General features: G+C 42.5%; 1 protein-coding gene across 3 annotated transcripts in view; it reads left to right on the top strand.

The window, feature by feature from the left end:
* Positions 1–17,819, top strand: part of LOC110491807 (actin-binding LIM protein 1) — a 136,538-nt gene that overhangs the window by 17,248 nt on the left and 101,471 nt on the right. The window lies entirely within an intron of this gene.

Raw genomic sequence — 17,819 nt, 5'->3', positions numbered from 1 at the left:
CATATCCTTTTATCTACATTTTATTGGTCTCTTTACTGTACATTGGATGTGTGAGAAATTGATGTAGGATAGATTTGTGGGTGAGAAATAGACCGATAAATAAAACATTGTCAGTATTAAAATGCTCAATAAGCAGTAATAAGCCCTAGTTCTCTGCAGTAATAAGCCCTAGTTCTCCTCTAGAGTCTGTTCCTGCTCTGTCTTCATCCTCGCTTGTATCATGATTTTCAAAAGCTTTCAAGTCGGTAGTGTAAGGTAGATGTTTGCAGTGTTTACTGTATCTGTTTTGTGGACAGTGTTACTATAAGAGAGCATTAATAAAATGTTATATTGGTTTATATAGAAGTGGTGTGTGTGTGTGTGTGTGTGTGTGTGTGTGTGTGTGTGTGTGTGTGTGTGTGTGTGTGTGTGTGTGTGTGTGACCTTAAGTGACTGTGTTCAGTTTGTGCAGGTAGCAGTAGCGCGTCAGTAAATGTGTTCAATTGAAAATGGTTCACCTTACTCACCAAAAAGCGTATAGTTCATCTTTACATTTTAGTCATTGAGCAGACGCTCTTATCCAGAGCGACTTACAGGAGCAATTAGGGTTAAGTGCCTTGCTCAAGGACACATCAACAGATTTTCACCGAGTTGGCTCGGCGATTCAAACCAGAAACCTTTCGCTTACTGGCCCAATGCTCTTAACCGCTAGACTACCTGCCCTATTCAATCATTTTAAATCTACATTCCCTATAAGCGTGTCTCTCTGTAGGTTCTGCTCAATTCATACTGATAGGAAAATGGTTACATTTCTTTGCCTGTTCATCTCGCATATTACCTCTCACCGGGAGAGCCTGATGATTTTCTAAATGTGGCTTAGGAAGGAAAATCCAGTCCTTAATCAAGTAGATGGAAGGTATCATCTTTAATTCATGAAGTCTCACGCAAATCCAAAGATGGATGAAAGAAGGGGGCTTGTAGAGGGACATCTGCTATATCTGGATGTTTTTCCTTCTATTATAAATCCTTTTTTGGGAATCTTAGTGATAATACATTTTTCCCAAACATTAAATGGTTTCAAGATTACAAGATCCAAGACCCTCTACATAGTTTATATCCCCCTAATCCCGAGGCTGTGTGTGTGTGTGTTTATGGTTTTAATGAAGTAGAGGCAACAAATGTGACCTGCAAAGTAACAGAATATAAGTAATGCTGCTAATAAGGCTCAATTTGTAATCAAGTTGTTGTAACCAATGTAATTGTGACTTGAATCAATGTGGTCCTGTGCCTCAGTTGGTAAAAGCATGACTAGCAACACCAAGGTTGTACGTTCAATTCTCTCAGGGATCACATACATAGTGGTGTAAAGTACTTAACTAAACATACTTAAAAATACTACTTAAGGTTTTTTGGGGGGGTATCTGTACTTTACTTTACTATTTATATTTTTGATAACTTGTATTTACTTCACTACATTCCTAAAGAAAGTAATGTACTTTTTACTCCATACATTTTCCCTGAGTACCAAAGTACTCGTTACATGTTGAATGCTTAGCAGGACTGGAAAATTCAGACTGCCGCTGATCTGGCAGACTTACTAAACACACATGCTACGTTTTTAAATGATGTCTGAGTGTCGGGAGTGTTCCCCTGGCTATCTGTAAATTATGTCTGAGCGTTGGAGTGTTCCCTTGGCTAAAAAACAAGAAAATGGTGCTGTCTGGTTTACTTTTTGTAAGGAATTTGAAATAATTTATACTTTGACTTTTGATACTTAAGTATATTTGATCAATTACATTTACTTTTGATTCTTAAGTATATTTAAAACCTTACACTTTTACTCAAGTAGTATTTAACTGGGTGACTAACTTTTACATGAGCCATTTTTTATTAAGGTATTTTTACTTTTACTCAAGTATGACAATTGGATACTTTGTCCACCACTGCATACATAATGAAAATGTATGCACACAGGGTTTAGATAAAAGCTCCAGCTAAATTGAACATTTAGAGCATAGTGTAACCTGGCTACTTTACATCTCATAAAACCACTCAGCATGTAGGAAGATAAGGTCCAATGGTATTGGACTTTGTTTTTACTAGAAATAATGCACACTATAAATAAACAATTAACTTGAATCACGTTTTTTATTTTATTGAACCTTTATTCAACTAGGCAAGTCAGTTAAGAACAAATTCTTATTTACAATGGTGGCCTACCCCAGCCAATCCCGGACGATGCTGTGTCAATTGTGCGCCGCCCTATGTGACTGAACAAGTGAACCTATTATAATTTCCTTTATTTATTTGTGTGCGCGCGCATGTTTATGCATCTATTATACAGTTGAAGTAGGAAGTTTACATACACATAGGGTGGAGTCATTAAAACTCGTTTTTCAACCACTCCACAAATTCCTTGTTAAAAAAACTATAGTTTCCTGGACAATACGCTGACAAAAGTGGAAAACCATGCAATACTAAAGGTGGACCGTTGGACTGTCCATTTGAAAATCCTGAATGCCTATGGGGTGTAGCCTCGGGGAATGACATCAGTTGTTATAGAATGTAATAGATGTTGAACTTCCTAACATACAGTTGAAGTCGAAAGTTTACATACACATAGGTTGGAGTCATTAAAACTAATTTTTTCAACCACTCCACATATTTCTTGTTAACAAACTATAGTTTTGACAAGTCGGTTATGACATCTACTTTGTGCATGACACAAGTAATATTTCCAACAATTGTTTACAGACAGATTATTTCACTTATAATTCACTGTATCACAATTCCAGTGGGTCAGAAGTTTACATACACTAAGTTGACTGTGCCTTTAAACCGCTTGGAAAATTCCAGAAAATTATGTCATGGCTTTAGAAGTGTAATGCCCGGGGTGTAGTGGAGGAAGGAGTCAGACGCAGGAGACAGAGAGTTCAGAGTAGCGCTACTTCTTTATTCACCAACCAGGTGAAAACAGACGCCACCCGAAAATAACTCATGTACACGAACAACCGTGACTTACAGGCGTGTACACGAGTACAGATAAAACAATCCCGCACACCCAGCAGGTGGGCCGGCTGGCTAATAAAGCCCAACTAATAAACCTAATTAACAACAGGTGTAACTAATAAACAGACAAGGAGGGGGAGGAAAAGATCAGTGGCAGCTAGTAGGCCGGTGACGACGACCACCGAGCGCCACCCGAACGGGAAGGGGAGCCACCTTCGGTAGGAGTCGTGACAAGAAGCTTCTGATAGGCTAATTGACATAATTTGAGTCAATTGGAGGTGTACCTGTGGATGTATCTCAAGGCCTACCTTCAAACTCAGTGCCTCATTGCTTGACATCATGGGAAAATCAAAAGAAATCAGACCAAAAAATAATGGTCTGGTTCATCCTTGGGAGAAATTTCAAAACGTCTGAAGGTACCACGTTCATCTGTACAGACAATAAACACCATGGGACCACACAGCCGTCATACCGCTCAGGAAGGAGACTGGTTCTGTCTCCTAGAGATTAACGTACTTTGGTGCGAAAAGTGCAAATCAATCCCAGAACAACAGCAAAGGACCTTGTGAAGATGCTGGAGGAAACAGGTACAAAAGTATCTATATCCACAGCAAATCAAGTCCTATATAACCTGAAAGGCCGCCCAGCAAGGAAGAAGTCACTGCTCCAAAACCTCCATAAAAAGCCAGACTACGGTTTGCAACTGCACATGGGGACAAATATCGTAATTTTTGGAGAAATGTCCTCTAGTCTGATTAAAAGGAAAATACAACTGTTTGGCCCTAATGATCATCGTTATGTTTGAAGGAAAAAGGGGGAGCTTGCAAGCCGAAGAACACCATCCCAACCGTGAAGCACGGGCGTGGCAGCATCATGTTGAGGGGGTGCTTTGCTGCAGGAGGGACTGGTGCACTTCACAAAATAGATGGGAGCATGAGGAAGGACAATTATGTTGATATATTGAAGCAACATCTCAAGACATCAGTCAGGAAGTTAAATCTTGGTTGCAAATGGGTCTTCCAAATGGACAATGTCCCCAAGCATACTTCCAAAGTTGTGGCAAAATGGCTTAAGGACAACAAATTCAAGGTATTGGAGTGGCATTCACAAAGCCCTGACCTAGAAAATATGTGGGCAGAACTGAAAAAGCATGTGCAAGCAAGGAGGCCTTACAAACCTCACTCAGTTACACCAGCTCTGTCAGGAGGAATGGGCCAAAATTCGGCCAACTTATTGTGGGAAGCTTGTGGAAGGCTACCTGAAACGTTTGTCCCAAGTTAAACAATTTAAAGGCAATGCCAATCAAATACTAATTGTCTGTATGTAAACTTCTGACCCACTGGGAATGTGATGAAAGAAATAAAAGCTGAAATAAATAATTCTCTACTTACATTTCACATTCTTAAAATAAAGTGGTGATCCCAACTGACCTAAGACCGGGAATTTTTAGGATTAAATGTCATGAATTGTGAAGAACTGAGTTTAATTGTATTTGGCCATGGTGTATGTAAACTTCCGACTTCAACTGTATTTCTGTGATCCTATTCTGAGAGTTTACTAAACAGACAATTATTTATTTAATGGTATTTAATAGACAAGACAGGACAGAGGGTTTAGTTATATTCTAATATTGTAAACCTCACAATTCCACAACCTTAATTGGACAGACTTGATCGTGAACAACAGACTCATCCATGAATGGTTGTGGAGCAAATCGGAAACTGCAGTGTAATGGAAAATCTAATATCAGAACAAAAGCATGATGCCGTTATTAATATTCTTAATGTGACCTGTCCCAGTAAATTATTATGACCAGTGGCATGGCTCTTTTTTAACATCACTGTCAGAGCACCCATCAGGTGCAAGAGCCAATGAGTGTGGCAATGACACACCGTAAAGGAAAACTGTAATTTATACGGTGCATTTATGTATTATTAACAGTAAATACTGTGAAATGTTTTACTGGAGCATACTGTAAATTGTGGTGAAACAATTGCTGTATTTTGAATGGTGCTGTAATTCCACTCCACAAAATACAGTACGTTACAGTACCATCTTTTTTTTGGCGCACTAGTGCATGGTACTGTTGTTTTTCTCTCATTAACATATTTTGAGGTGTGACTTGTAAGAGGCTTTGTTTGTCGCACCCGTTTGTGAGAGTCCTGTATCAATTTGCCTCCTATGTGATAATAGTGCCCTATCAATATAAGCAAACCTTAAACCTTTAATGGTTGAGAATTTTGCCTTGTCCTTTTGGTTTGTTTGGCCCTGTAGTTGCTGCCAATTTCAAAGCCTTTTTTAAGGCCTCTAGAAGTGCAAGTGATTGATATGCTGTCATCTATCAATCAATCAAATGTATTTATAAAGCCCTTTTTACATCAGCAGATGTCACAAAGTGCTATACAGAAACCCAGCCTAAAACCCCAAACAGCAAGCAATGCAGATGTAGAAGCACGGAGGGCAGGAAAAGCTCCCTAGAAAGGCAGGAACCTAGGAAGAAACCTAGAGAGGAACCAGGTTCTGAGGGGTGGCCAGTCCTCTTCTGGCTGTGCCGGGTGGAGATTATAAGAGTAAATGGCTATTTAAGGCCAGATTGTTCTTCAAGATGTTCAAATGTTCATAGATGACCAGCAGGGTCAAATAATAATCAGTGGTTGTAGAGGGTGCAATTGGTCAGTACCTGAGTATATTGGCTTTTCATAGCCGAGCATTCAGTTAGAGACAGCAGGTGTGGTAGAGGGAGAGAGTCTTAAACAGCAGGTCCGGGACAAGGTCAGGGTTCCCTTACCACAGGCAGAACATTTGGAACTGGAGCAGCATCATGACCAGGTGGACTGGGGACAGCCAGGAGTCATCAGGCCAGGTAGTCTTGAGGCTTAATCCTAGGGCTCTGGTCCTCCGAGAGGGGAGGGAGAGAGCGAGAATTAGGGGGATTACACTTAAATTCACACAGGACACCAGATAAGGCAGGAAAATTACACCAGATATAATAGACTGACCCTAGACCCGTGCCACAGACTATTGCAGTATAGATGCTGGAGACTGAGACGGGTGGGTCGGGGGACACTGTGGCCCCATCCGACGATACCCACAGACAGGGACAACCTGGCAGGATATAACTCCACCCACTATGCCAAAAAACAGCCCCCATACCACTAGAGGAATATCAACAGACCACCAACTTACTACCCTGAGACTAGGCTGAGTATAGCACCCGAAGATCTTCTCCACCGCACAAGGCGGAGGGGGTGCAAAACAGGACAGGAAGATCATGTCTGTGACTCAACCTACTCAAGTTACCCCTCCTAGGTAGGGCATGGGAAGAGCACTAGTAAGCCAGTGACTCAGCCCCAGTAATAGGGTCAGAGGAAGAGAAGCCCAGTGGAGAAAGGGGATCCGGCCAGGCATAGACAACAAGGGCATTTTGTCAATACAGTGCCTTGCCATTCACCTTCGCACCCCTGGGCCAGACTACACGCAATCATAGGATCTACTGAAGAGATGAGTTTTCAATAAAGACTTAAAGGTTGAGACTGAGTCTGCGTCAATCACATGGATAGACAGACCATTCCATAAAAATGGAGCTCTATAGAAGAAAGCCCTGCTTCCAGCTGTTTTCTTAGAAATTCTAGCGACAATAAGGAGGCCTGCATCTTGTGACCGTAGCGTACATGTAGGTATGTACAGCAGGACCAAATCGGAGAGATAGGTAGGAGTAAGCCCATGTAATGCTTTGTAGGTTAGCAGTAAAACCTTGAAATCAGCCCTAGCCATAACAGGAAGCCAATGTAGAGCGGCTAGCACTTGAGTAATATGATCAAATTTTTGGGTTCTAATCAGGATTCTAGCTGCCGTGTTTAGCACTAACTTATTTAGTGCTTTATCTGGGTAGCTGGAGAGTAGAGCATTGCATCAGTCTAATCTAGAAGTGACAAAAGCATGGATTAGCTTTTCTGCATCATTTTTGGACAAAAGGTTTCTGACATTGTTTTTCCAAATGACATCACCAAGAGATAGAATATATAGTGAAAACAATAGTGGTTTAAAATGGAACAAGGGCCTCCCGAGTCACGCAGTGGTCTCAGGCACTGCATCGCAGTGCTAGCTGTGCCACTAGAGATTCTGGGTTCTAGTCCAGGCTCTGTCACAGCTGGCCGCGACTGGGAGAGCCATGGGACGGCACACAATTGGCCCAGCGTCGTACGGGTTAGGGGAGGGTTTGGCCGGCAGGGATGTCCTTGTCCCATCGTGCACGAGCGACTCCTGTGGCGGACCGGGCGCAGTGTATGCTGACACAGTCGCCAGGTGTATGGTGTTTCCTCCGACACATTGGTCGCCGTTGGCTTCCGGGTTAAGTGGGCATTGTGTCAAGAAGCAGTGCTGCTTGGTTGGGTTGTGTTTCAGAGGACGCACAGCTCTCGACTTTTGCCTCTCCCGAGTCTGTACGGGAGTTGCAGCGATGAGACAAGACTGTAACTACCAACCCGATACCACAAAATTGGGGAGAAAATGGGCAGGCGGGACAGACCCGTGAATAACACCGGAACAATTGATTTGTCAGAGGACAAACCATCCACACTAATCTCTACTAAATAATTTGGTGTGCAGCACCAAGGTCTAGGAGCACGAGGACAGATACAGAACCTTGGTCTGATGCCATTTTATTATTTTTTTAAATATTTTTTTTAATATATATTTTTGTTACATGTTCCAGGTCAAGGTTTGACTTTTTCAAGAGCCTTTATTACTGCCACTTCTAGTGAATTTGGTACCCATCCGGTGGATAAGGGAGCCATTTATTATGTTCAACATGGGAGGGCCAAGCATAGAAAGTAGCTCTTTCAGTAGTTTAGTTGGAATAGAGTCCAGTAAGCAGCTTGACGGTTTAGTGGCCATGACTATTTTCATGAATGCGTCAAGAGATACAGGATTAACTTCTTATGGTCAGGTGGGACGGTAGCGTCCAACATCCGGTGAAATTACAGAACGTGAAATTCAAACGACAGTATTATAAATATTTAACGTTCATAAAATCACAATATATCAAAATAATAAATAAAGCTTAACTTCTTGATAATCCAGCCGCTGTGTCAGATTTCAACAAGGCTTTACGGCGAGAGCAAACCATGCGATTATCTGAGGACTGCGCCCCGCATACGAACACATGAAAACCATATTTCAACCAGGCAGGTGTGACAGTCAGAAATAGCGATAAAAAAATGCCTTAACTTTGATGATCTTCTTCTGTTGGCACTCCAAAAGGTCCCAGTTACATCACAAATGGCCCCTTTGTCGATAATGTCCTTGTTTATATCCATAAAAACTCAGTTTAGCTGGCACGCTTCAGTCAATAATCCACCCAGTTTCCCTCCATCAAAATGCATACAAAATGAATCCCAAATGTTACAAATAAACTTTTCCAAACAAGTCAAACAACATTTATAATTAAGCCTTAGGTACCCTAATACGTTATTGTCTTTACCGGAGAAAAATACCAAAGAACGCTTTCTCTTCCACGCGCTTGGAAACACTACAGCCAAAATGGAAGCCAACTCGAAAAACTACAATTGTTTGTTGACATCTAGTGGAAGCCCTAGGAACTGCAATCTGGGAGGACTTGGCCTTATAATAAAAGTGGTAGCCATTGAAAATTGTGGTAGCCTGGGTAGTGGTTTGTCCTCAGGGTTTCGCCTGCCATATCAGTTATGTTATACTCACAGACAGTTTTAGAAACTTTAGAGTGATTCCTATCCAAATCTACCAATTATATGCATATGCTAGCTTCTGGGCCTGAGTAACAGGTAGTTTACTTTGGGCACGCTTTTCATCCGGACATCAAAATACTGCCCCCTACCTAAGAGAGGTTAAAACACTTGAGTGTCTCCATTGATCCTAGGTCCTGGCAGTTCTGTGCAGAACAACTGAGCTTTGGAGAAATACGCAGATTCAAAGTGGAGTCCTTAATTTGCTTTCTAATGATCATGATCTTTTCATCTGAGAAGTTTATGAATTTATCACTGCTGAAGTGAAAGCTGTCCCCTCTTGTTGAATGCTGCTTTTTAGTTATCTTTGCGACAGTATCAAAAATAAAACTTGGAATGATCTTATTCTCTTCAATTAGGTTTGAAAAAGTGGATGATTGAGCAGCAGATGCTCTCTGCCTGCTTGTTTGCTGTCTTGACCTCGACCCTGAAGCCTGAAGTGAACACCTTTGGTACAGGTTCCATTTTTGAAGAGTTACCTCTGCTCTGGAGGTCTGGAATGTACACTTGAAGGAGATCTACATGATGAGATTCGTTTGGAAATGTATATCACTGTCTTTGGATCTTTACATGATACAGGATGGTAGATGTCTGACATGTTCATAGCTCCGAGATATTTTTTAGACCTGTCCCTACGTTTTTGTCAAAGTCTTCTACAGTGGAGGTTTGAAGTGTCCTTGTAGAGCTTAGAGCCATCCTAGGATTCTGTCTGAATTGTACTTAATGTTGCACCCTGCTTTGTGGGAAGGCTGAGGGGAAGCCGGGCAACATGCCTACCCTCAACAGTCTGTGGACCGCCCCACAAGCATCAAACGTAGAAACTCATTCAAGCGCATGTCCATCATCGAGGACGGGCACGTGGCTGAGGTGGTCTACCTCATCCCTAAAGTGTACATTTGGCAACTGCCGTACCTCAACCCTAACTATTATCTGAATGAGAGACTTGTCAATTTGGCACCAGATAGGGCTATGGTATGGGGTAGGAAGTGCCGGCAGGGAGAATCTATCTTGTCTGTCTGTCCCCAAGTCAACTAGGTGAAAAATCTGTCGATGCGCCCTTGAGCAAGGCACTTAACCCTAATTGTAACTGTAAGTTGTTCTGGATAAGAGCGTCTGCTTAATGATTCAAATGTAAATATCTGTCTACTGGCCTGTGTGTGTGCGTGCAAATCCACGTTTGTTGTGTGTCACGCAATTATATCTTATTGACTCCAACAAAGTGTTATTGCAGAGAAGTCAAAAATGAATTGCTCAAAACGTATGTAATATCAAAATTATGCAGGGAAAGGGGCCTCAGTTTGCCATGCAAGGAACCGAGATGGTGCTTTACATCAGGATTACAGTGAGCATGAGGACTAGCCAGATATTATTCATCCAATGACCCAATGCCAGGCTATGAGATATGGTTTGCATCCCAAATGGCACTCTATTCCCTATATAATGCACTACTTCTGAACAGGACCCATAGGGCCTTGATGTTTGAGCATTGAAGTTCCAAAAAACATTCCCCTGTGTTCTCTGGATTTTAGGTTGATCAGTTGAAATGGATTGTTTGTTGGTCTATCCTTGGTAGTGTACAGTGTTTTCTTTAAGTAGGCATGCACATCTAGCCACCGCGGGGAGAACTACTGTATTTTATGTTAGTTGTAAACTGGTTGAAGACGTTTAGTCAACATATTTGACAGACAGAAACATTTCTTTAGGTGGTTGTAATCTGGTTTTCTAACCATTAAACAACCTAAATAACACATCTTGACATTCTAAGAACTATTTTCCTGGTTATAACAGAGACCAGTTGATTAATATGGTTAGGATGTCTTCTCAACCTGAAAAGCAGTTTACATCAAGAAAAGGATGACTACATGGGGGGCATAAGACTATAATAACTCTGTCCCAAATGGCAGGCTATTCCCTATTTTAGTGCATTACTTATGACCAGGGCCAATTGGTACTGTATGTAGTGCAGTAAATAGGGAAAATGATGCCATTTAGGATGCACTTCAGATTGAAAGTATGCATGATAACTAACTCACTCTTATCACATGAGCTATAATGCCCAGACTACTTTTTCTAATGGCTGACAATCTCTGTTTTGTAATGCCTGATCATTTTAGAACCCCCCCCCCCCCCCCCCCCCCCCCCCTCTTGACGGTGGAGAGAAGAAAATGAAGGTGTAAAGTACATTTCCTGCACTTCTACACATTTTGCCATGGGGAGTTCCACTCTTCATACCTCTAATATTTGAACATAAACTTGTTTTATTTCATCAAAATGTTTTTTTTTTGCAGAAATGCATTCACGAACATGTGAACTTTCACGTGCCTTAATAACAAACTTGAATGCCATCTGTAAATACAAATTACTAGCCTAGTTGGTTTATCCACAGATAAAGACCGGAAACTTCCCGCTAGCCATGATTGGCTGAGATAATGAGTGGGCTGGACATGCCGAGAGATGAGTTTGGATTGGTCTGCCAGGTCTGGCTTCTGTCCATAACATGAGCTGGTCAGTATGTGTAGGTAATCCTTTCTAACGTGGCTTTTTTTAAAGATATCACATAGTAGAACTGCATAAGTGTTGCTCTCCACTTTTTGGAGGATCGGGTTTTGAAATGAGTGGAATTAGATTAGGACAGTTAAGAAGATGAAGACAATTCTGCCGTTTGATTGCAAATATCCAAGATGAGAGAGAACATCCAAGATGGCGTAGCATTGAAGACGTGTTTGTTTTGTCCTCTCGTGTACTTTTTGTATTTTTTCGTATTTTTTGTATATATATTTCAATTGATTTTCAATCTCTTCTCGATTTTTTTATTTGATTATACCTTCCGGTAACCTGCCTCACCCAATGTGATACGGAATCGCTATTATTTTCAATTTTAGAACACATTCAAGAATCTCCAGAAGCTAACCAGCTAATTAGCTACAAACTATTTAGTCATTGTTAGCCACTGCTAGCGGCTTTTACCTTCTGCACAGATACCAGCCCTGTTTTTAGCCTGGACAATACTCGCCTGTCTACCAATATCGCTTGTCTAGCAATATCGGACTGTCCCTCCACAACAACGCCGGATTCCTGCCGTAATCCCTGGACCACTACTTCTGATCTTCACAGCTAGCTTTCACTCACCGTGGCACCTAGTACCGAAGCTATTCCCTGAGGCCCACCTCCCGGCCTACTCAGCTGTTCACCCGAACCCCACTCATACACGGCTAGAGCCCAAAACTCCACCGGAACCTTGCTGTAAACTCTGGACCTTGGTACTGTATCACCGCTGCTACCGATTGGATATAGTGGCTAACGCCACTGCCACGAAGCTAGCACCAGTTAGCCGTGAGCCAGGCACGTCTCCTGGCTAGCAAACTAAATTCCACAATACCTCTTTCGCCATCTGGCTTGGATTCTCTGTCGACACGGCGCTCCGCCGCACCACAACGACTGGTCTACCGACGAATACTCCATCCGCTGTGCCTTCATCTGGCCTCCGTCGGAGCAGACACTACTAACTTTAAACGCTGTGTTATGCCTCGCTGTATGTCTCTCTCTAATGTCAATATGCCTTGTATACTGTTGTTCAGGTTAGTTATCATTGTTTTAGTTTACAATGGACTCCCTAGTTCCACTCTTCATACCTCTGATACCTCCTTTGTCCCACCTCCCACACATGCGGTGACCTCACCCATTACAACCAGCATGTCCAGAGATACAACCTCTCTTATCATCACCCAGTGCCTGGGCTTATCTCCGCTGTACCCGCACCCCACCATACCCCTGTCTGCGCATTATGCCCTGAATATATTCTACCACGCCCAGAAATCTGCACCTTTTATTCTTTGTCCCCAATGCTCTAGGCGACCAGTTTTGATAGCCTTTAGCCGCACCCTCATTCTACTCCTCCTCTGTTCCGCGGGTGATGTGGAGGTAAACCCAGGCCCTGCATGTCCCCAGGCACCCTCATTTGTTGACTTCTGTGATCGAAAAAGCATTGGTTTCATGCATGTCAACATCAGAAGCCTCCTCCCTGAGTTTGTTTTACTCACTGCTTTAGCACACTCTGCCAACCCTAATGTCCTTGCTGTGTCTGAATCCTGGCTTAGAAATTCTGAGATTTCCATACCCAACTATAACATTCTCCGTCAAGATAGAACTGCCAAAGGGGGAGGAGTTGCAGTCATACTTTCAGGGTCCATACCCAAACAGTTTGAACTTCTAATTTAAAAAATGCATCTCTCCAGAAATAAGTGTTAACGCCTGCTAACGACCCCCCTCAGCTCCCAGCTGTGCCCTGGACACCATTTGTGAATTGATCGCCCCCCATCTAGCTTCAGATTTTGTTCTGTTAGGTGACCTAAACTGGGATATACTTAACACCCTGGCAGCCCTACAATCTAAGCTAGATGCCCTCAATCTCACACAAATTATCAAGGAACCCACCAGGTACAACCCTACATCTGTAAACATGGTCACCCTCATAGATATTATCCTGACCAACTTGCCCTCCAAATACTCCTCCGCTGTTTTCAATCAGTATCTCAGCGATCACTGCCTCATTGCCTGCATCCACTATGGGTCCGCGGTCAAGCTACCAACCCTCAAATCTGTCAAAGGCTCACTAAGACACTTCTGCGAGCAGGCCTTTCTAATTGACCTGGCCCGGGTATCCTGGAAGGATACTGACCTCATCCCGTCAGTCGGGGAAGCCTGGTCGTTCTTTAAAAGTAATTTCCTCACCATCTTAAATAAGCATGCCCCTTTCAAAAAATTTAGAACTAAGAACAGATATAGCCCTTGGTTCACTCCAGTCCTGACTGCCCTCGACCAGCAAAAAAAATATCCTGTGGTGGACTGCACTAGCATCAAATAGTCCCCGCGATATGCAAGTAGTCCCTGCGATATGCGATATGCAAGTCAGGAACAAATACACGCAGTCAGTCTGGAAAGCAAAGACTAGGTTTTTCAAACAGAAATTTGCATCCTGCAGCTCTAACTCCAAAAAGTTTTGGGACACTAAAAAGTCCATGGAGAATAAGAGCACCTCCTCCCAGCTGCCCACTGCACTTAGGCAAGGTAACACTTTCACCACCGATAAATCCACGAGAATCAAGAATTTCAATAGGCATTTCTCCATGGCTGGCATGCTTTCCTCCTGGCTACCCCGACTCCAGCCAACAGCTCCGCACCCCCCGCAGCTACTTGCCCAAGCCTCCCCAGCTTCTCCTTCACCCAAATCCAGATAGCAGATGTTCTGAAAGAGCTGCAAAACCTGGACCCGTAAAAATCAGCTGGGCTAGACAATCTGGACCCTCTCTTTTTAAAATTATCCGCCCCCATTGTTGCAACCCCTATTACCAGTCTGTTCAACCTCTCTTTCATATCGTCTGAGATCCCTAAAGATTGGAAAGCTGCCGCAGTCATCCCCTCTTCAAAGGGGGTGACACTCTAAACCCAAACTGCTACAGACCTATATCTATCCTGCCCTGTCTTTCTAAAGTCTTCGAAAGCCAAGTCAATAAACAGATCACTGACCATTTCGAAACCCACTGTACCTTCTCCGCTGTGCAATCCGGTTTCTGAGCTGGTCACGGGTGCACCTTGGCAACGCTCAAGGTACTAAATGATATCATAACCACCATGGAAAAAAGACAGTACTGTGCAGCCGTCTTCATCGACCTGGCCAAGGCTTTCGACTCTGTCAATCACAATTCTTATTGGCCAACTCAATAGCCTTGGTTTCTCATCGCCTGGTTCACTAACTACTTCTCAGACAGATTTCAGTGTGTCAAATCGGAGGGCCTGACCTCTGGCAGTCTCTATGGGGGTACCACAGGGTTCAATTCTCGGGCCGACTCTTTTCTCTCTATATATCAACAATGTCGCTCTTGCTGAGGGTGATTCCCTGATCCACCTCTATGCAGACGACACCATTTTGTATACATCTGGCCCTTCCTTAGTCACTGTGTTAACTAACCTCCAAACAAGCTTCAATGCCATACAACACTCCTTCCATGGTCTGCAACTGCTCTTAAACACTAGTAAAACCAAATGCATGCTTTTCAACCGTTCGCTGCCCACACCTGCCTAACCGCCCAACTAGCATCACTACTCTGGGCGGTTCTAACTTAGAATATGTGGACAGCTACAAATAACTAGGTGTCTGGCTAGACTGTAAACTCTCCTTCCAGACTCATATTAAACATCTCCAATCCAAAATTAATACTAGAACCGGCTTCCTATTTCGCAACAAAGCCTCCTTCACACACGCCGCCAAACATACCCCCGCAAAACTGACTATCCTACCGATCCTCGACTTCGGCGATGTCATTTACAAAATAGCTTCCAATACTCTACTCAGCAAACTGGATGCAGTCTATCACAGTGCCATCTGTTGTGTTACCAAAGCCCCTTATAACACCCACCACTGCGACCTGTATGCTCTAGTTGGCTGGCCCTCACTACATATTCGTCACCAGACTACTGGCTCCAGGTCATCTATAAGTCGATGCTAGGTAAAGCTCCGCCTTATCTCAGCTCACTAGTCACGATAACAATACCCACACGTAGCACACGCTCTAGCAGGTATATTTCACTGGCCATCCCCAAAGCCAACGTACTTTGGCCGCCTTTCCTTCCAGTACTCTGCTGCTAATGACTGGAACGAATTACAAAAATCGCTGAAGCTGGAGACCTATATTTCCCTCACTAACTTTGAACATCAGCTATCTGAGCATCTAACCGATCGCTGCAGCTGTACATAGCCCATCTGTAAATAGCCCACCCAATCAACCTACTTCATCCCCATTTTGTTTTTATACTTTTCTGCTCTTTTGCACACCAGTATTTCTACTTGCACATCATCATCTTCTCATCTGTCACTCCAGTGTTAATTTGCTAAATTGTAACTACCTCGCTACTATGGCCGATTTATTGCCTTACATCCTCACGCCATTTGCACACACTGTAAATAGACTTTCTTTTTTTTCTATTGTAATGTTGACTGTATGCTTGTTTATGTGTAACTCTGTGTTGTTGTTTGTGTCGCACTGCTTTGCTTTCTCTTACCCAGGTCGCAGTTGTAAATGAGAACTTGTTCTCAACTAGCTGTCCTGGTTAAAGGTGAAATAAAAATAAAAAATAAAATGTGGTGAGCAATACTTTTAGAACATTGAAACACAAGGAAATCACAGTATTGAATTGCAATATGCAGTACCAGTCAAATGTTTGGACACACCTACTCATTCAAGGTTTTTTTATTTTTAATATTCTTTTCTACATTGTAAAATAATAGTGAAGACATCAAAACTATTAAATTAAACATGGAATCATACAGTGACCAAAAAAGTGTTAAACACTATATTTGAGATTCTTCAAAGTAGCCACCCTTTGCCTTGATTGCAACTTTGCACACTCTTGGCATTATCTCAACCAGCTTCATGAGGTAGTCACCTGGAATGCATTCATTTAAAAAATAGGTGTGCCTTGTTTAAAGTTCATTTGTGGAATCTCTTTCTTACCTAAAGACTTTTGAGACAATCAGTTATGTTGTGACAAGGTAGGGGTGGTATACAGAAGATAGGCCTATTTGGTAAAAGACCAAGTCCATATTAAGGCAAGAACAGCTCAAATAAGTAACGAGTCCATCATTACATCATTACTTTTCAAGAATTTTGAAAATGTCTTCAATTGCAGTCGCAAAAACCATCAAACGCTATGATGAATGTCTCTTATGAGGACCGCCAAAGGAAAGGAAGACCCACAGTTACCTCTGCTGCAGAGGATAAGTTAATTAGAGTTACCAGCCACAAATAATTGTTTCAGAGTTCAAGTAACAGACACATCTTAGCATCAACTGTTCAGAGGAGACTGTGTGACTCAGGCCTTTATGGTAGAATTGCTGCAAAGAAATCACAACTAAAGGACACCAATAATAAGAAGAGACTTGCTCGGGCCAAGAAACACGAGCAATGGACATAAGACTGGTGAAAATATTTTCTTTGGTCTGATGACTCAAATTTTTAGATTGTTGGTTCCAACCTCTGTGTTTTTGTGAGATGGCAAGAGTATGTGGACGGATGATCTCGCATGTGTGGTATCCTCCGTGAAACATGGAGGAGGAGGTGTGATGTGGGGTTGCTTTGCTGGTGTTACTGTCTGCGATTTTATTTAGAATTCAAGGCACATTTAACGAGCATGGCTACCACAGTATTCTGCAGTGATTCGCCATCTCATCTGGTTTGCGCTTAGTCCCACTATCATTTGTGTTTCAACAGGACAATGACACAACAGACATCCAGGCTGTGTAAGGGCTATTTGACCAAGAAGGATAGTGATGCATCAGATGACCTGGCCTCCACAATCACCCGATCTCAACCCAATTGAGATGGTTTGGACCGCAGAGTGAAGGAAAAGCAGCCAACAAGTGCTCAGCATATGTGATAACTCATTCAAAACTGTTGGAAAAGCATTCCAGGTTAAACTGGTTGAGAGAATACCAAAACGCTGTCATCAAGGCAAAGGATGGCTACTTTGAAGAATCTCAAATATAAGATATATTTTGATTTGTTTAACACTTTTTGGTCACTATATGATTCCATATGTTTTATTTAATTGTTTTGATGTCTTCACTATTATTTTACAATGTAGAAAATAATACCAAATAAATAAAACCCTTGAATGAGTAGGTGTGTCCAAACATTTGACTTGTACTGTATATTGCAATTCAATACTGATTTTATTGTGTTTCAATGTTCTAAATGTATTGCTCACTAGTGTTGAGTAATGTGGTGTAGGTCTTATGAGTCACAATCCATGCCAGGTACACCTGTGAGCTCTGGAACTCCACCTCCGACAGGCAGAGTCAACATACCTGGCGGGTTTGTCAGGTCATCGGTTTACCCTGACATTTCCATTCCTCTTCTGACAACAGAACTTGACCAACTGTTCACCAGGCACAGCAAGGGCCGTCCGGACTGTTATGCTATTCTGCTATTCCAAGGATGTGTAACCGAGGTGAGATACCACGAGTGGACACAGAATACCAACTGGGATGGATCCTGAAGCAAATGTGGCTTA

The sequence above is a fragment of the Oncorhynchus mykiss genome, chromosome 16, assembly GCF_057628025.1.
Source record: "Oncorhynchus mykiss isolate SJ-2025 chromosome 16, ASM5762802v1, whole genome shotgun sequence".
In the NCBI taxonomy this organism is placed as follows: domain Eukaryota; kingdom Metazoa; phylum Chordata; class Actinopteri; order Salmoniformes; family Salmonidae; genus Oncorhynchus; species Oncorhynchus mykiss.
Note: the sequence above shows the minus strand (reverse complement) of the source record. Positions and strands in the feature narration are given on the sequence as shown.